The 21,562-nt window shown below is 36.8% G+C and overlaps 1 long non-coding RNA gene across 1 annotated transcript in view; it reads right to left on the bottom strand.

The window, feature by feature from the left end:
• Positions 1 to 15,728: 15,728 nt before the first annotated feature.
• The window catches only part of LOC126754003 (uncharacterized), a 241,342-nt gene continuing 235,508 nt past the window's right edge, over positions 15,729 to 21,562 (bottom strand). The window contains exon 3 of the long non-coding RNA XR_007666248.1: positions 15,729 to 15,745. This is a non-coding gene — a long non-coding RNA (uncharacterized LOC126754003). The remainder of the gene's footprint in view (positions 15,746 to 21,562) is intronic.

Consider the following 21,562-nt stretch of genomic DNA (forward strand, 5'->3'; position numbering starts at 1 on the left):
ATTGACATCGCAGTGGAAGGCTCGGCTACGAAATCAGCTGCAAGATTGGCGGCGCTAGATGGATTTTCGATAAGAACCTTTAGACATTTTTAGCTCGATAGACAGGGGGTCGATGGACAAAATAAACACAGACAAATTAGATTCTCACGCTTTATCTTGGAGTGAAGGTTACATGTCACGCCAAAAGAGGTTGGATGACGATATAGATATAGTGGCTGCCGGAAAGCGGCGGCATATATGCTGGGTCTAAGGCTACAACAGTGTTCCGGGAAATAGCTGACGAGTTTGCAATGCTATTCGATGGTCTACTGAAGAGAACGGCATGTAAACACGCGAGCTTTCTATGATATATGTATTAGAAAGTGCTGGGAAGTAGGAATGAGAGCGAAACGCTGGAACGTCATCTCGACTTATGCTTGACTTTATCTACATAGAACTCGCCTTGGATATCATTTCAAGGAACTGGAGGAAGTATCTGAATTAGATATCAAATCTCTATTAAATTTCACAAAAAGCTTTGATGGTTTGCACGACGTCAACTTCAGCTCGTTTTAATAATAAACCTCCATCTGGCATTACAAAGGAACTGTAGGTATTTGTATGACATGACAGTCAGCCAATGTAACCTAACCTAAACCAAAATCACAAGGCTTTTCGACTCCACTTGCTTTTATAAAAGATTTGTTAACCTCGATAATGCAATGATATAGTGTGGTCATCGTCCAACGGATCGATTAAAGTGCAAGATTTGGTGTATAGGCACTACTTAGATCACAATATTTAGAAAAAATTATATTGAAAGCATTCAATTTCAACTTCTTTGATTGATCTTAATTCATATCGATTGTCTCTGAAATATTTGGTCCAAAAAATTTATTTTTACTCGAAGAAGATGTAGACTACTGTGATATCTCATCTGAAATATAATACATACATTTAGAGTAGAGTAGAGTAAAGCCAAAGTCTGACAGCTCCTTTAATATTTGGGATAAATAAGTGAGTAAGTGATTTTACCGCGGCTTTGGAAGTCGAACAAACCGCTAATAATTGGTCGAATTTTTTAGGTTCAATAACTTTATGTTATGTAGATGCAATTTCATTGTACCATACATATGTTAAAAACATGATTCTACAGAACTATGATTATTATACATATATACTAATATTACTATCAAAAAATGTAGGACTTACCGTTTTTGGGTTTTATTAAGTATGTAAGAAGTGTTTCTTCGGATGTGCAGCTATTTTTCTTCTTCTTCTAGTGATGAGACAGGGAATATTTCAAAATTATGGCAGGTTGGCATAGAAATTCATAACTTCACTCTTTTTCGATCATCTTCTTTCATATTTGTTATAAAAACTGTTGGTTTGACAGCAATGTCTAGCTTAAGGCCTCATACTCCATTGACTTCTTTCATATTTGTAATGAATTGTGTTTGTTTTGGATTATTTTTTCTGCTGGAAAGCAGCATTTCGAACAACTGCTTAAATTTTTCTGGTGAAGTCTGTTAAATTTACATAATTTCTTAGCTGAAGACCGAAAATTTGATCGACTTTTATCGTTTTTTTTTATGAAATATGAAGTGTTTAAGACATTTTAATTTTTTCTATTGGTTTCAGAACACTTTTCAGCTAGAGATCCGAAATTCGTTCGACTTTTTTCATTTTTGTTATGAAATCTGTTGAGTTTAAAGCAATTTTCAGTTAGCGACTTGATATTCGATATTCTTCTTTTATTATTGTTATGAAATGTGTTGGGTTTAAAGTAATTTACAACTAGAGACCTGATTCCATTGACTTTCTTCATTTTTGTAATGAAATTTAATGGTTTGAGAACTTTTTTTCAGTAGGAGACCCGAAATTCGTCAACTTCTTCCATTTTTGTTACGCAATTTTATGGGTTTAAAGAATTTTTCAACAGAAGTTCTGATTTGCGATCACCTTTTTTGTTACGAAATCTGTTAGGTTTAAAGCTGGAGACCCAACTGGAGACTCAAAAATCGGTCAAATTTTATCATTTAGGTCGTAAAGTCTGTTGTTTTTAAAACATTGTTTAGCAGGAGACCCAAAACCGAATCAATTTTGTTAAATTTTCTTATGCAATTTTTAGAGTTTAGAGAATCTTTCATCTGGAGACCTAAAATTCGATTAACACTTTTCATTGTTTTAATAAAAAAACTGTTGATTTTAAAGTATTTTTCAGCCCGAAACCGGAAATTCCTTCAACTTCTCTCATTTTTGTTACGAAAGTTTTTGGTTTTAAAGAATTTTTCAGCTGAAGACCCGAAATTCGATCAACTTCTTCAATTTTTGTTAAGAAATTTATTGGGTTTAAAGAACCTTTCAGCAAGAGACCCGAAATTCCATCAATTTATCTATATGTGACCTGGTCTACGGAAAGGGGGCTTAGGTGTCAAAAAATCAATTTTCACTTTTTAGTTGATTCGGTGGAAGACAATAATAATAACAGCTGTTTCCAAGAAAACTAGTTTTCGCACGTTAGCTCCCTTTTCGTAGACCAGGTCACATATGTTATCAAATCTGTTAAACATGTTCGTTGGAATCCCAAAATTTGGATCACCGGGAGCTCTCGGATTTGCAGACAATACCTTCTGGTTCATTTTCCGACTGCCTCCAATAACTTAATTCTTCGTCAATGTGATTGAGACAGTTGAATTGACTTATCGGATGGAACAGGTTTGGATATCATTTTAGTAAGAAAATTATTTATTCTTAATTCATAGATATGTTTCGCACTTTTAACCTTCAGTATATTTCTAATAAACTGCATGACAATATAAAATAGTAATAATAATGAAAAATTATTATTTCTTTAAAGCTTTTTGTCTTTACTCTATATAATACAATAAAGATAAAAATAAAAATTTTAATTAATAAATTCGAAACTATTATAACAAAATATTCCAAAAATATTTAAGTAAATGAAAATAAATACTGTCTCAATTTCTATGCCCACAACTGTAATTATTTAGCCTTACCAAAAAAGCAAACAAGTATTTAATAGCAAAAGCATTAATGTAAGTACATTTTGATAACAACGATTGCTTAGCTGATATACGCAGGCAGATACTCACACCTCAGCGCGTGTTAAATACCAACCAACAACAATAAAAAATATGTATGTAACGTATATACATACCCTAACCTAGAATATTACGAAAATTAATGCTCATCATTAAATAAAATATCGCTGCCATATATTTGTGTGAATGTGTATGTATGTATGTGCATATGTGCATTTATCAATATTGTAATACATCTTCACCTTTTATCGCTTTCTTTTATTCTGATCAATTGCTTTTTTGACTTTACACGCGATGCCGTAAATTAAGCGTGGCCAATGATTCCTCCCAAGTTTAGCTAGTCATGCTATTGCCAATGTTGAGTGGGTGGAGGTAGCGTATGCATCGTTGAAAAGTACTTTAATTAGAATATATTGCCAAAAAGTTATATTCTCATGACATTGATTAATTTCTATTATAGGCGCATGTAATTTAGAATTACATGATTTTTTCCCGCAGCTACTAAAATCTAAAGTCACAAAGCAAACGATAATTTAAGAGAGAAGAAAAATTAGTTCAGTGTTTATTAGGTAGCCACGAAGTCCAAAAATAACAAGATTTGATTATACATCTATAACACTGGTATGAGCAAAAAATAGTAAGACTTTGTTCATAATTTTAAATTCTCAATTTAATCTAAAAAGGCTTTGTCGCCTCCATCAAAGTAATCCTCCTTGACCCCAAAGCACTTGCGCCAACGTTTTTTCCAATCCTCGAAACAGTTGTTAAAGTCAATTTCCGGAATAGCCTTCAATGCGTGTAGCGATTCACGTTTAATGTCTTCAACTGACTCAAAACGGTTTCCCCGGAGCGGTCGTTTGAGTGTGCTGAATAGCCAGAAGTAACGCGGTGGTAAATAAGGTGGTTTCTACACGAAGTTGGTAAAAAATTTGGCGAAAAATTCACGAAGAGTCAATGCAGTATACGGCGATGCATTATCGTGGTGCAAAAACCAAGAATTTTCGGCCCATAATTTCGTTCTTTTTTACGAATAGCTTCGCCCAAACGACGCATAACAATCAAATAGTACTTCTTGTTGACAATTTGGCCGGTCGGAAGCAATTCAGAGTGCACCACACCTCGATAATCGAAGAAAACTGTCAACATAACCTTGATTTGGTTTCTTCGGCTTCGGCTCAACTTGATCGTCTGTTTCCGGGTCGCAAGCATAGATTTAAGACTCATCGCCAATAACAATACGTTTCATGTAATCCTGGTAGTCGGAAAGCACTGTTAACGTTACACTGTTTTTCGAAAAAATTTTGTGGTTCTGGAAGCAATCGTGCTTTCACTTTTCTTAAGCCTAAATGATCTTTCAAAATGATTTTCACTTAAGCCTACAATAAGATCTTTCAAAAAATTTATTGACGTCTTAATTGTCCCCCTTGACCATTTTCAAGAGAAACTTTTGAAAATCGACTGTCCCAGTTTGGCCATTACGGACGAGGATTTTTATGAAAATGAAGTTCCTTTATTCAAAATAACAAGAAATTATCGAACAAAAAATTTTTAAAGATAACTAACAAACTAAAGAAAGAATATTTTACCTAAATTTTTTCGAATCTACCAATTAAAACCTTATTCAATATATTTTCGGTAAAACTTTTACTTTAAGTATTCTTCAAATGTTGTAAACCATAATTAATCATGGAGTATTTTGATTAAACGAGAAACTTGTGAAAATCGACTGTCCCAGTTTTCGGCCATTACGGACGAGCAATTCTATGAAAATGAAGTTCATTTATTCAAAATAACAAGAAATTATCCAACAAAAGATGAATATTTTACCTAAAATTTATCTACCAATTAAAACCTTCAATATTTTGCCTTACTTTAGCTAGGTTTTAATGGACTATGAGATATTAATCTAAAATTTTTTGTGCCTCGCGATCTAAAATTTTGCGCAAGTCATTTTCTCTGCATTAATTATTGTTATCAGAGTAATATAGTAAGATATACATAGGTGACATATAAATTTGAAGAATAGCTGCTTTAAAAATGAAAGGTGGCCAAACAGAAGAATCAGGACAGCTGATCTGGACTAATTAAAGCAACATAAAAAGGTTTTTGATAAATATTTAGATTTCCTTATTATAATGCAAATCCTCTCATGAAGAAATTATATATTCTGCGTACTTGAACTTTTCTTAAGCACCTTTACAACCCTTATACCGAAAGACCTGAGGCCATTTCTAGCGTACAAGTGCACATCAAAGGACCAAATAGCTTTTCTTTAAGGAGATATATGTACATACATAAGCATATCGCTACATATAAAGAGGTGAGTATAACAGCAAGACCGGTATTTACCGCTAAAGTCACATAATATTTATATAAGCTGGCTGAGTAATTTTCTTAAGGAAATAGGCCGCAGAGCTATTACGGATAAATTTCCATTTCAAAAGCTATGAAAATCCATTGCTTGTGCTTTTTTACACACATATGTACATATATTTTCCAATAAGGGGTTGAATGCGGCACACGTTTTACAAATGACCGCAGGACACTTTCATAAAAATATACGATTACATCGCCATATACATATATTTTACAAGTAATAAATTTGTGCGGTGGAAAACGCAATGCAGACGTCATATTTTGACAGGTCAATTTGATATGTCAGGAATTTTGGAAACTTCAATGCACCACTGAGGCTGTCAAGTAGATATTATATGCAATTATATATCATAGTTATATAAGTATAATATATATAGAAGAAGACTAGGATTAGGAAAATTTCCTTAAAATACAGTAATTTCAATGGATCAATCAAGTGTTTTACCCAATCTCGCTCTGGTCGTCTTTTAATCCTGCGGCTGAGCTTTCAGCACATTGAAATGATATCCTGAAATCGTTTATAAAATTAATTTTTTGAATAAAACGAATGTCTATAGAATGGTTGAAGTTAAAGTGGACACAACAAGTTGGTTACATCACATTGCTCCCATTTTTTGGACATAAAAACTCGGGTATACATTCAACTGTGACTATATTTGATCAATGCAAAGAAGTGTTCAAAGAAATAAAAGTCGAGTCAGATTTATAAGTTCTCCTAAATTTGGTCTCATAGGTTACCAAAAACTAAGAATCATGGACCAATTGAACCTATACTAAAGAAGGCTATGATGGTTTTGTCGAGGTAATGAGGTCTGGTAATACATTTTCAGCACACTATGATATCAAAATAACCAGAAATATACCAAGATAACCAAAAGATAGTCAGAGGATCTTTGGTGAATATTATTCGGAAGATTTTAGACACATACTTCTACAACAGATTTGGAGAAAAATCGGTAGATCCTAGGGGTAAACGATGCTATTTATCAAAAAATATTACGATCTCCTGTTAGATCATCAGGCATGAGAAGATCAGTGTAAAGTAATATTTAAAGATGTACTTACATATGTACAATATAATGCTAAGTCATCTCTTAGGAAACTAAAAATTAAGCAACAGAGGCCAACATCACAGACCATGTTAAGTGCAGAAGGGTTTTTGATAGCTCAGATGTATATTTTTAACCAAAATATAATTAGCGAATCATTAACGAGTATTCTTTCGAAAATATGCGACAATGATTTGGAGTAAAATATGTAGATCTTGAGATATAAATTTAACAAAAAATATTATGAGCTCCGGCTATGACAGTTCCCATATGATGATTAAGGCAAAGAAATGATTAAAGATTTGTAACGTCGACTCGTAAGAGTTTTGTGATGGTGAAAAGAATGGATCTCTGCGGATATCAAAAACAAAGCTTCAGATACTATCTAAGCGTATAAAAAGCAGGCTACGTTGGGTTTGTCTAGTCAAAAAGGTCAGATAATTTATTTCTGGAAAGACGAAATGTGTTTTATTAACCAAATGATAGTCAGAAGATCGCTAGCAAATATTATTCGTAAGATTTAGGAAAGATTTTTAAATTTTTTTTTAGAAAAGTCGATCACTATAGGGGAATAAACGAAAAAAAAAATATTTTGAACTCTATTTCTCGACCAATTTAGAACTTTCACAACTATTTATACATATATCGATGTAATGCTATTAAGGTTGTAGTTGTTGTTGTAGCGATTATCTGCTTATAAAAAACATAGGACAAATCGAAATCATCTTAAAATAATGAATTGTCCATAAGTTTTACCAGTAAAAAAGCCAGTAAAAGGCTGTTATTTCGATAATATAATTTCTAGTTTGGAACCGTTAAGTTGAAATGGTAGTCAAATCTTCGTTACCGGAACTTATATTCGATCAGGCACTCAAGAGCATGTTTTGAAGGCTTAAACTAAGACTTATCGATCCAAACGTGGTTAGATCTCCGAAGGACTATCCTTGGCCGGATAAAATCCGGGTCAATTCCGGTGCGTAGAACCGGCTGTTGTGGGAATATCTGTAATTCTCCTTCACTATTCATACGACCGCGATTATCGCCAAAGTATAGAGCCGCAACAAAATCCTCAAGTCTCTAGCCGGCAGCAAATGGGGAAAGGACAAAGAAACTTTGTTAGCAACTTACACGACAATCGGTCGGCCGATCCTTCACTACGCCGCACCAATATAGTCGCCTGGATTCAGTCAAACGCAGACGAGGAAGCTCCAGACTTGTCAGAACACTACACTCCGTACTACGACAAGATGCCTCTTGTTGTCTCCTATCGAACACCTGCATAGTGAAACCAGTATACTCCCAGTTAAGAAGCATAATTAACTCCTCTCCAAGTAGTTCCTGCTGGGGTGCTTTCGTGGAAATCTTCCCTGCACTCACCTGTTTGGAGCGGAACCATCTCTTAGTGGCATCAAGAAGTCATTTCTCAAATACGTCGACGACATCAAACAATACGCCGACCAGACTTCAGACGCAACTAATTTCCGACAAGCACTAACCGCCATTCATAGGGGCGCCATCAACACCTTCACCGACTCCCTCTCAGTGAATGGCGTACTTGAAGTCAAACCACCACCCATTGCAGATCACAGTTAGACCGCTGTGTATAGTCCTTTGTAAAGCTCCTATAATCGGAAATAAGCGCTCGACCAAGCGCCTTGAACCTTTAGTTTCAGTTCAGCTGCTTTATTACTCTTTATGCTAAGTATTTCATCTGAATGCCTAAAAGAATGAAATCCAAGATGCCTTAATCTGGCAAAAGTGCAACATTCGAGAAGTAATTTTAGGTATGATTCTTTCTCACCTTCTTCTAACCAGCTTATGCAACTGGCATCCACTAATATATTCAATCTTACCGCATGAAACCCGATCGGAAAATGCACAAACAGAACTCTTACAACTATTGAAAGATGAGCTTTGCTGAAGGCGAAGAGCGCACTGGACTTCATACGATTTATCCTGTACCAGAGAGACCTTGAGAGTGTACAGTTGGTAGTTATTGTTGCAGCAGCAGAATTCAACCGAATTGACAGTCCTTGACCGAATAAAGAAACCGGGTCCGTGCCGGTTATGTAGACCCAACTGTCGTGCGAACGGTTGCGAGTTGTTGACAAGCGCTTGTCAAGCTGACCTAAGGTCGCAGCATTCAGTAGTGAACCACAAGCACCGAATCGCCTTTGTATCTAGTCAGACGCATGTACCTGACCTAGCAAGCTCATCAGCTCTGCAGTTACCTCTATTACCGCGCTGGCCAGGCACTCGAGCCAGTGTAATCAAGTAATAACTCGTTAACAGAGATAAGCAGTTTAGCATTTCCTTCACTAGTCTCGAGTTTAGAGTCAGCGAACTCAAGCCATTCATGTTAGAAACCCGAAGTAGTTGATTGATTAGATCTAACGAGCTAAAGTGAGGTTATATTGACAAATAAATGACTTTAAATAAACTTTTCATTTCAGAAACCATTGACTTATCGTACCATCCTCGTGTATGCATGCATATATTTATTTACTTGCTTAAATATTTATTTATCTTTATAAAAAATAAATATGTGCTTTTGTGCTGCTGCTGCTTTGTGGCACGACATACTTTCATGATTCTTTCCCACACACAATGGCCTTTCACTGGCTCTTCGGTGATTGGCTGATAAATCAGCGATGCAACTGTTTTTGTTTTTTTTTTTCACTTTGGTGTTGTTTTTTTTGTTGCCTTTGCAACACCCAATGCCAATTGGAATTGTTTATGCTTGAACTTTTCGTCGAATTTTATAACTGTGTGTGTGCTTTTAAATATTTCTTTGCTGTTTATTTTTGTTGTTGTTTGATGAAAATTACATTGCCTGTGCAAGTGCGACGTGTAATTAAATCGTTAAGCATTTTTTAATGAATCCAATACAACGTAATTGAATCCCAACGCCACACAACAGTGCAATAAGTGCTGAGAACAATGCAATTGCCGGGTGGCGAACGCTGCCCAGGGAGCCAAGTCACGCTGGTGGTGGGCAGTAAATGCATCGGTATGTAAGTATATATGCTTGTAGTAAATAAATATGAAATGCACACAATTACAATTGCATGTATGTATGTGTGTGTGTGCAATGCCTGCATTTATGGCGCTGCCGCTGGCGACACCCACTGCACTGCCGGCTATAGCTGCGCTCGGTGGCAATTAAACTTTAAAAAATCATGCAAAGGTTCGAAAATGTCAAATCGCCACATAGGCTGTAGCGTGAGAATGCGTTAACTGTAAAATGTTTGTAAATCTTAAACGAGACAAAGCCGGAATTACAATACATATTTGTGGCTACACTTGGAAATTGAAGGGGTTGGAAATATATTTTTGAAAATGTAAAGGATTGACGAAGCAAAAATTCTGTTTTGAATAAAATATAACATATGACGTCATGTGTAGAAGTTCACGGAAGTGAGAAAAGTTCTCTGATTGCTAGTCACTTGGAATTGGCCAGAAATCGTTCTTTTACATATGGCTCAAGCAGCGCACGACTTTCGGTCCTAGACCAAGTACCCTCTAGGTGGTCAAAGAACATCCGTTTGAAGGCGAGCTAAAGTGAGAAGGCGAAACATCCCTTACCAGGGTTGTGCGCTGGGTTTGGGATCCGCCATGTAAAAAAGCCCCAATGAAAAGGAACAAAAGGCCTCGGAAGAGATGACGACCATGGCAAACGAATTAAGGATAATGATTTAAGGGCGTGCACCTGGAATGTGCGGTCCCTTAATTGCCCTTAATTGGGATGGTGCCGCTGCCCACCTGGTCGATGTCCGCATTAGAGTGAAGGCTGATATCACCGACGTCCAAGAAATGCGATGGACAGGACATGGACAGAGGCGAGTAGGTCCTTGTGGCATTTACTACCATGACCATATAAAGGAGCGCAACTTCGGTGTGGGATTCGTGGTGGGACAGAGATTCCATTGCTGAGTTCTGTCATTCACTCCGTTGGATGAACGTCTTGCCATAATCTGCATCAAAGTTTGGCGATTTTAAATCCAGGGTGGGCAAATGAGAAATATTTGACACAACAGTTGAAAAATTCAGCCTCCATGGCGTAAACTCTCCAATTGGGTTGAGGCTGAACGACTTCGCAGGGGCCCAAAATATGGTTGTCTGTAGTACTACACTCCAGCACAAGAAAATTCATCAAGCTACTTGACTGTCTTCGGATCGAAAAGTTCTTAACCAGATCGATCATGTTATGATAGATGGACGACATCCAGTGTTCTTAACGTGTGTATGTTCCGAGGACTTAACATCGACTCGGACCCCTATCTTGCTGTAGCGAAGATACGCACCCGCCTCTGTACAGCAAAGTACCCCCGTCAATAAATATAGACGTCGAGAAGATACTATCACAACCGACAGCGAAACGGTTTTCTACTTAACTTTCACTCCTGCTTTCTGAGAGCACTCATTAATAACAACTCAGTATAAGAGAAACCATTTTGTAAAGATCGAAAGAAGAACTGGTATGATGAGGACCGTCGTCTCGCATTGTAAAAACAGCATGCAGCCTACCTGGCAATGTTGCGGGCGTTGAGAACAAGACCTGCTGAGATAGATACCGAGACTTGAAGAGCGAAGCGAAATGCATATGCAGACAAAAAAAAAGGAGACCAAAATGCGTGAGTATGAGGGCTTGAGAGGCTGACCAAAAGGGGTAATGCTCGAAAATTCTACAAGAAGATGAGGCGACTAACGAAAGATTTTAAGACGGGAGGATACTCTTGTAGGATAAGAGGATACGATGGGAGAATACTCTTGTAGGACCCAAAGACCTGATCTAGTGGCTGATGTTCAGAGGATAAGATGGGAGGATACTCTTGTAGGACCCAAAGTCCTGATCTACTGGCTGATGTTCAGAGGATACTTAAGTTATGGTGATGGCGAACTCGATTCCTCAATCGATGACGATGGAATATATGTTCCATTGTCCGACTATGATGGGGTTCGAATAGCAATTACCCGCCTGAAGCACAACAAAGTAACAGGGGCCGATGGAATACCATCCGAGCTATTCAAATACGGCGGCGAAGAACTGACAAGGTGCATGCATCAGCTTCTTTGCAAGGTATGGTCGGATGAAATCATGTCCGACGATTTTTATACCCTGTTATGCTATAAGAAATGCCACTGTGAAGGGTATTATACTTTCGGTGCAGCCGAAAATTAGGGGTTTTTTCCGCTTAAGTCCATAATTCGACCCAATCTTCAAACTTTGGATCCAAAATTTTTGAAAAATTTTTTGTAGTAAAACCAAAAAATTCTCTCACTGCATGCAGTTCTTCCTGGTTAAGTGTAAATACCACAACACCACGCTCCCAAACGGCTAACTGACGAAGCAGCCGACCAAACGGACCAATGAGCTGGCCGACCGAGTGTGTGAATATCCATAACGCTTTGTGTCACCCTTCCATTATCATTCATTAACAGTGTTGAGGGGATTAATTGAATTTAATTGATTTGCCAAACCAGGCCAAATTGGCCATGCTGTCTAGATTCGAAGCCGAAGAGACACGTATGTATGCATGTATGTATGTATATTTATGTATGTAGGCATATAGTTTGAATTCGCAATGCGAACAAGAAGATAGAAGTTAGCAGAAAGAAAAAACAATAACAACAACTACAACAGCAGGCATTAGAGACAACGTGTTATTTGTTGCAAGTGGTTTCTTGCGACCAAATGAATGAGTAAATGAATGAAAGCACATATTTGGACATACTATATACATATGTATATACGTATGTATGTTTCTACATAAAATTCGTTCATTATTTGCTGGCTTCGAGCTTTCAGTCGCACGTTGCATGATTCATTTGACCGCACAGTTATGACATCATTGCTTGTTGTGGCACAATAACAACAAAAACCACAACTTTTATGTGTGTACAATAATCTGTAGTCGTACTCAAGTCATATTTTTAATTATTTACAACAAACATTTGCCATACACATGCGGCACCCACACGATAGACGGCAGCGGCGTCTAAGATTTCAATTACAAGAACTGCAACAACAACTATTTACTTGTACAAGAGCGTGCATAAACATGTATACATATATTTGGGTGCGTATGCGTGTGTTTACAGTGTGTGAGAAAGGGTGGCAGCACTGCCATGCCTTACAACTAACCGCTGTGACACATTTAACAGCAACAAGTAGTTGTTATTGCTGCTTTTTGTTGTTGTTGTGCTTAGTATTAGTACGTCTTCAGCTGCTGCTTCGGCTGCACACACACACTGCCATATGTTGGCATGTATGTGTGCATTGTAATGACTTTTGTTGCTTGCTTGATTGCTCCATCTCGGCGGATTCCCACAGCACAAATTTTGTGGCATGTTGACACATTTGATTGCAACACGCATTCATTGTGTGCCTTATGCTGTGCGGCTAAATTTAGAAATTTCATTTAATTTTAAGTCGTTGGCCTTAGTAAGTGCCCTTTTACACTTTTTAGGTCGTCGGATGGCACATTACTCATACGCTATGGCGGCGTTTGTTAGCAGAGAAAGTTGTTGGTGGAATTAAGCTTAGAATAAAACATATATTGTACATTTGTCATGTGTAAATCGTATATGATAATCCATTTAAGAAATGAGGGCATATAGCGGCTGATCAAATTTGACCCGGACTGGTCCATATAAATTGCATACGCAAACCGATTTGCCGATTTTGTTGATTTCTTGTTACAAAGATTTTGTTGATTTCTCTTTCGTGTGAAATTTGATCTTCATATGTCAATTCATGTGAATTTGGCTGCTGTTTGAATGTGATGAGTTTGTCGAATGATTTTTACCATGGGAAAAATGTAGCAAGGAGTTTGCTTCAAATTTTTTGATTTCAATACAATCATGACTACGGTATCACCCATTTTGCAGTAGTGTTATGGAGAGTCTACTTTATCACGAACAGAAGTATTTGAATGGCATAAAGCATTAAGTGAAGGTCGTGAGGCGACAATCTTTAAAGACGATAACATCGAAATGGTTAAAAAAAAACCAACAAATCGTTGTGTTGACACCAGCGAGATAGCAGAGAAACTCAGTATCTCCTATGGATCAGCTCAATACATTTTGGTTAGCGTTTTGGGTATAATGCATGTTAATACTATACTCATACTAAAATACTTCATTATTTACCAAAAATGACGTCGATTAAAGGCCGAAAAGGAAATGCTTGACAACGTAGTTGAGGACCCCAGATTTATCAATGCATTAGTACTGCTTATTTGGAAGTTGTTAATATGAATTTGTAGTTTTTTTTTCTCAGTCCGGGTCAAATTTGATCATATGGTAAAACATAATGAAGCTGTAGCGGCCGTCCATTGATAAGAACTTCTAAAACACAACGTTTTGCAACTTCCTACGTTGGTGTACACCATTCTATATCGTTTGATCAGTGTCAAGCTAAACAAGCTCCAGCAACCTACAGGCAACCTCTTTTCGTTAGAACTAAAGATGCTTGTCATTAGAATCCGTGGAGGCCATATGAATGATGTTATATTCAGAACTTAATTGTATCGATTGTGCTTCACATTAAATAAAAACATTTGAATTTCATTAAGAAATATTGTGTTTTTGTTTAAGAAATCAAATCACTCTTATTAGAAACCCCGTTAGATTGGAAGTACACAAAATTCCTATTGGGGCTCGATAGATGAGATTGTCGGAACATAATCGGAATACTAACTGGTCGCTGTCTGGTGGTGACACATGCACGCGGAATAGGGCTGTTAGATTGAGAAGACTGCAAGATATGTGTAGAGCAAGGCACGAGGGAAACAATGGAGCATCTCTTGTGCACTTGTCCCGCATTGGCGAGACTCTGACGTAAGCATCTGGACACTGCACTTTATTATAATCTAAGTAATAGTCAAAATCGTGAACTGGCTGAATTGAACTGAGACAAATTTATGCCAAAAACCCACAACAGATTTCTTGACAAATAGAAATAAAATTGTATCAGTTATTATGATAAAGATGTTGTCATTTACAATGAGAAGTGACTGTCAACTAGGCTAGTTCTAGCCGTGTGCTCACCAACCGATGGCACGTTCGATGTGTGGGTGTTGCTTCTTAATACCAACAAAATCGATTCTAAAGTAGATTACTGGTGATGAAAAGTTGGTCACTTACGAGAGCATCAAGCGAAAACGGTAGTGCCCGAGGCGTGGTGAGCCGGCGCAAATGGTGGCCAAGCCAGAATTGTCAGTCGATAAGGTGTCGTTATACTTCTTTCTGAAAGAGGAATCTTCCAAAGATACTACCAAAGTACTACAATGGCAGCATACACGATTCATATTGTCCCCTAAAGTACACCTCTTTTTTGGGACCACGAGCAGACAGTATTTAATTACTATGTTAAACTTTCGGAACAGTATCCTAAATTAGCTTGTATTTCAACCCTACTACATGTAACTCCTATGTTGTCGGTCGTCATCCTTTCGTTTGTCAATTCTTCTAACGTGGTTCTCTCCACCACAAACCTCGAGCAGTAGAAAAAGATGTGCTCTGCGTTTTCTGTGGCAATTCCGCAGAAGGAACATTGTGTTTCATCATTGTGGTCAAATTTGTGCAGGTATTACCTGAAACAGTCATGGCTCGATAAGAACTGCGTTATATAGAAGTCTGTCCTACCGTGTTTTCTGTCAATCATGGCAAGCTGCAGCTTAGTTTTCGTAAGCCAGTCTTTAATTTTCGCCTCAGTCTCATTGAGTATATTCTGTATACGAAAAAGTTAAGATAGTTACAGCAATGGCGTCCGCATAATAAATTAAAGGTGCCTATTTTGGTAGCGGTAATCGTAACATCTCATCATACAGCGCATTCCATAGTCATGGACTTAGTACTCCACCTGTCCCCATATAACTTTTTGGACCTGCATGAGTATCGTACAGCAGTAGTCTGTCGGACAAATAACTGTTACTTGTCATCAATAGATCCCCTGGTTTCGTTATGTATATGGTAGAGTTTGCAGTTAATCATCTACTGTGAGCTTCATCGCTTCGAACATAATCTTCATTTGGACCTGTACTGTCAACAATTGAACCATTCTCGAGGAAGCCATTACTCAGAAGCGCCTTGCTTTGAGCAATAGGAGAGGAATTACGTTTCATCTGGCCACACACATCAATAGCGACACGCTATAAGCTTTAGACGATTGGTTGGGAGGTTCTTATGGATCCATCTTTTAGTCCGAATTTAGAAGCCAGTGATTATTATTTGTTCCTGACTATGACGAATGAGTTTACAAGTGAAAATAAGCTAATGAAACTTGACTGTCACAGTTTCAGGAGCGAGATCTTCTATGACAGTATCTTATATTATCTCAGTTCGGACTAATCTTAGCCAGGAGTCGTTTTCAGTCAAGATATTTTCACTGTTGCATGAAGTGATTTTTTATTAGCATTACACTATATATCGTAGTTTCTCACATCTTTAAATTTATGTTCGGCGTTCGACCACCATTTTCAATCGGCAAACCGAACAGATTCATATTTATATAAAAGTTATTTGTGTGAATATCGAAAAGTTTCTCCGAACAAACAAAAAATCACCAAAAAAATCTTTTCTCAACAGTACATATCCGCGATATTGATTTTTCAGAAATAAATCGCTGAAGGTATTAAAGGTCTATCCGGATGAGATCTACATTAACCATTCGCCTTTATATGTATATACATATACACGAACACATAAGTACCTGTGGTATATATAAATCATTATATATGTATCATTTAATAATATTTCATTTCAAGGACAAACTAATCATAACTACCGCTACAGGCCATTCACGACACGCAAAATAAAAATAAAAATGTTAACAAAAGAAAATCAGAGCATTTTAATAAAATTAAAAAAGTATAACGGTAATAAACAGCACGACACAAAAGCGCACGTGTGACAAACAAAGGAGAAACAAGAAAAACAAAAACAACAAACAATGAAAAGGAAAAAAATCAGTAAAAATATTAATTTTTATCTCCGCTGGACATCTTCACGAACGGACAATTATGAACAAAACATGCTAATTTGTTAAAATGACAAAAGTTAAAGCAAAATTCCTCAATACTCGCAGACGGCGCGTGATTTCGGCACAAGTTGATTATCATAGGTTCCAATCATGCCACGTAAAGGGTCAAAAGACACGCAGCGCATGGAATAGATGAGTGGATATGCAAGTGTTTGCATGTAGTATGAAGAGAAAAAAGTAGTATGAGGAAAAAAAAGTAGCATGCGAGAAAATATGAATATGCAAAGCAAGAAGTAGCAACAGTGGGGCGCTAGAAAAGCAGGCGGGCGCACCCAAGTCATTTGCATGGCAGTGTTTCGAAAGAGTTAGATATATATATGTACATATGTATATATGTATATGTGTGTATATATATATATGGGCGTAAATACTTGTTAGTGCTCGTTTCTATGTATGTATGCTCCTAAGTGCCTGAACCGCACCTCAACTGGTGTCCTTACCCGCGCCGCCTTTCGACTTTCCGCACATCAAAGTTCATGTTAGCGCTTTTTTCGTGTATATGTATGTGTGTGCGAGTGGAAAAAAGGATTAAATGGCAGCAAATAAAATAAAATAAAATATGCACTCATCCTCTATTTAGCTCTATAGGAAAAAGCGCTTCTTTCCACCAGCTAAATCCTGCAATTTGAACACTTAGCGCTCGCACCATATGGTTGTGACTTATATATTACATACATATGTATGTATATATGTATATTTAGTTATGTATTTGTTTGCTATCTGCTGCCGTGGAATCAGAGAAGCGGAACCATTTGGCACGCAAAGGGTTAATTAATTTAATGTGAAAATGTTCAACTAAGTCGAAAATTGTTGTAAATACAGCGTTGCAGTGGTGCCTATGGGAAATGCAAATATGTGCTTGTACATTTATGCACAATCATGTATACATAAACATACATGCAAGTTAAAATTCCATATATAGTAATGTGGTCCTTCTCGTAGTTACCATATTCCTCGTACTGCCTTTTATTCCATTAAAATTAATTTCATTCTTATTTTTTCAAACGAAATAGGCAATTATTTTACTACTTAACATTTTTTAATTAAAAAATTTTGCTATAAAAAAAAAATTTTTAATTTTAAAAAATTATTTTTAATTATTATTTTTTAATAAAAAAATAAATTTTCTCTATCGCCCTACCGAGCTTACTATTCGCAACACCATCACACATCTTGAGACTCAGCATTCATTATTGGATAATATTCAACCGAATAGATCATGCACAGCACGCAGTGAAGAAAATACAGCAGCTGTAGCTGAGAGTGTACACGAAGACCGTGGAGAGTCGATTTGGCGCCGTTCGCAGCAGCTGGGACTGACGTATGGAATGACTTCGTCGAGATCTAAAATTGAAAGCGTTCAAAATACTTTCCCAAGCGACATCGCTTTGCTCTATGGGCTCTTGAAAAGTTCCAAAAAGATCTGACATTTTCAAGCCAAATTTTGTTCAGCAATGAGGCCCATTTCTGGTTCAATGGAAAACTTAACCGCCAATGGCGGCCGTTATCGCGCCATGAAAACTAACTGATTATTTGATGCCTGAAATTGAAATTCGTGATCTCGCTGACATTTGGTTTCAACAGGACGGCGCACATAGGTTTCTGCTAGTGCATAATGCGGCTAAAAATATAAGGAGTTGTCGCAGGACAATGACATTTGGTACATCATTGTTTTGGATTCCAATCAAGAAAAAAATGAAAAAATCAAAATAACGCCCCCTTTTTTACGCCCACCTCCCATATAAGGTGAAACTTAATTTTTGACCTACAGCACTGATTTTTGGTACATAGCATTTTTATGACATTATATATGTTGATGTTAAATTTCAATAATATCCGCCCACTTTTACGCCCACCTCCCATACAAACTAAATTCTCTTTTAGCAACTTTTTTACATCTTCGTGACATTCTAATTTTTTAATTTTATTTTAGCACGAAAAATATTTATGTACGGTCCCGAAGACATTAATAAGTGATGCATCACATCTTCGTTAGTGGATATGCGTCCAATTCTTCTGGAATGATACATCCTATAGTTCCTGTAATCCTTGTTATATATATATATTGCATACTTTTGGGCGGTAACTTGCCATTTTAGAGTATCTCATTGTTTTTTTCAAGGGGGGCAATTTGGGGCAGCTGAATTTTTTTTTATCGTTTAGCTGAGACTTCAGGCTTTAATTCGGTGTATGTATGTCGACAGCGGTAGACAGCGCTAAAAAGATGCACCACTTTGAATTTGAAGAACATTGAAATTTTGACGTCCAAATTATGTTGTTCCACAATATTTTTTATGCATTATTTTTTTTAATGGATTTTGATGCAAATTTTTTCTTTGATACATATTATAAATGAAAAATAATAATAAAGTTGAATTTCAATAGTTGTTTTATTTTATCAATGATTTCACTTTTGAGTAAATTTTTTGCTAATTTTGATGTTTTCCACATTCACCAACTTTGGGCAGTTCTGGACAAAAAACTAATGCAGATAGAATCCTAATACTTTGGGAAAATAATGTATAGATAGTTGGTAACAAACTGTGAAATTTTCATTCAAATCAGACAACATGCCATTTTTGAATTTCAGCCACGGAAATCCCAATGTGCGGCGCCACTTCCCGCATATCGCATGAATCAATGGATTCATTGAAAGAATATTTCGGTGAGCAGATAATTTCACCTTATGGGTCAATTGATTGGCCACCAGGATCATGTGATATCACACCGTTAGACTTTTTCTTGTGTGGATATGTAAAGTCTAAAGTCTATGCGGACAATCCCGCTTTGATTCAGTCCTTCGAGCAAAGCATTACGCCTGTCATTTGCCAGTTACCAGTCGAAATACTCGAACGAGTCATCGAAAATTGAACTTAACCAGTGGACCCTCTGAGACGTAGCCGCGGCCAAAATTTGAAAGAGATAATTTACAAAAAATAAATGCCAAAGATTGTACTTTCGAATGGTAATAATCATTCGCCATTAAATTTGAAGTTTCTGTATTTTTTCTTTAAACAAGTCGGGAACATTGAAATAGATCACCCTATGTTTCTATTTCAACCAGCTCGACTACCGGGACAATAAATAAGTAAGTGTTGAGAATTTTCGAACTCATCTTCCTTCTTCTACATCTGGCAAACCTAAACGCAAGCGTGATTCAAAAAGCTATACTGCTACTCTAATTTCGATGTGAATAGTTTGTCATAAAAATCATTTGAAGATTTGAAGGTTTCTACTTTCACATCGAACGATTTCGTAAATAAATAGTATCTGTATATAGATACGATCAAGAAGAATCTGATTTCTTCAGGTTGGGCAAAGAAGCGAAGCAAATGGGTCTGGTAGTGACGAGAAAAAGAAAAAAATATCTCTTGTCTTCAAACAAACAGACGTCGCATTCGCGACTTGGCTGCCACAGCATTAACACCAATAATAAGGTTAGCTTCGAAGTCCAACGCAGAATCACTTTTGCCAACGTAGCACCAGTCTTTCGGACTGAGTTGGCAATTGTAAAGTAAAGTTCTCTCCAACGCGCAAAAACCAAACTCTACAAGTCTCATATCTTTCCCGGCCTGTTGTATGGTGCAGAGGCATGGATAATGTCATCATCTAATGCAGTGGTTCCCAAACTTATTTTGTCTACCGCCCACTTTGAGAATAAATATTTTTTTAGCGCCCCCATTTTTACACTTATTTAAAAATCATTATAACTTCAAATTAATTATTGTGACCTATATATGTACATATATTAACGGAGAATTCTAAACGAAACTTTTACTATAACCAGCAACTTGAAACCTAAGCGCAGTAGGTAACATACAACGGCGCTTAGGTCTCAAGTTAACTCTTGCGGGCTCCACCTGCCAATAAGAATGATTATTGAAACACAACTTTTTAGTATTAAAACAGAGAATATTTTATTAAAAATAAAACTAAAATAATCGATCCATATATAAACACTAATGTGAAGGATGAATCTGATGCTGTTAAATAAGTTTGTTAATATCAGGTTCCAATTTACTCAAGAACAGTCGCAAGTCGCCACGTTCGGTAACAAGCAAACGATTTCTATTTTTAGTAAGCAGTGTTGTTACAACACTAAATCCACGTTCACACAAATATGACGATGGGAATGCTATCAAGAATCGTTGAACGATTGACCATAATCCAGGGTACAATTGTGAGATCGGTTTTTGTAGCCAAAATTCTTGGTAAGCATTTTTGAACTTGATTTTTATTTCCTCGTTTGTTGTCAATTCTATAAGTTCTTCTTCCAGCTGAGGTGACATTGCTGTGTTGACATTTGAAAACGGATCCAACACCCAGTCTGGTATTTCCAAGTTTAAAATGTCCTGGTATCGTTCGGTGAAGTCAAACAGGTTGTAGAATCGAGTCAGACAATTGCCTCTTGATAGCCAACGAACTTCAGTATGAAACAACAACCGATTGAAATCCTCGTCATTAGTAAGACAAAGCTGATGAAATAATCTATCATTCAAAGAGCTGTTGCGGATTTTATTGACTGCTTTGATGACATATTGCAGTGATTGAAATAGTTTTTCACTTAAGTTTGTAGCAACTAAATGTTGTCTATGAATAACGCAATGTACACCAAGGACAGCTGGAATTTTATTTTTTAAGTGCGCTATTAAGCCTTTATGGCACCCTATCATAGCCGGAGCGCCATCCGTAGCAATTGAAATAATATTTTTCAAAGGAATCTCTTTCTCATCGCAAAACTTTTCCAATATATTGAATATGGTTTCGCCTTTTGTATCGGTCTCTAAATTTCTAGCAAATAATAGTTCTTCACATATTTTCTTATCTTTAATAAAACTCACGTAAGACAATAACAATGCTTCATTAGTTGGTAAAGTGGACTCATCCGGCTGAATTGAAAATTGACTTGACCTCAGGTGATCGCAAAATGATTCTTCAATGCTTTCAGCCATTTCATCAATTCGTCTTTGCACAGAATTATTACTCAAAGGAATTTTTCGGATAATATCTGCGGCCGGTTTATGAAGCACAGTAGTTATTATCTTCTC

Source organism: Bactrocera neohumeralis, chromosome 3 (assembly GCF_024586455.1).
Source record: "Bactrocera neohumeralis isolate Rockhampton chromosome 3, APGP_CSIRO_Bneo_wtdbg2-racon-allhic-juicebox.fasta_v2, whole genome shotgun sequence".
Classification (NCBI taxonomy): domain Eukaryota; kingdom Metazoa; phylum Arthropoda; class Insecta; order Diptera; family Tephritidae; genus Bactrocera; species Bactrocera neohumeralis.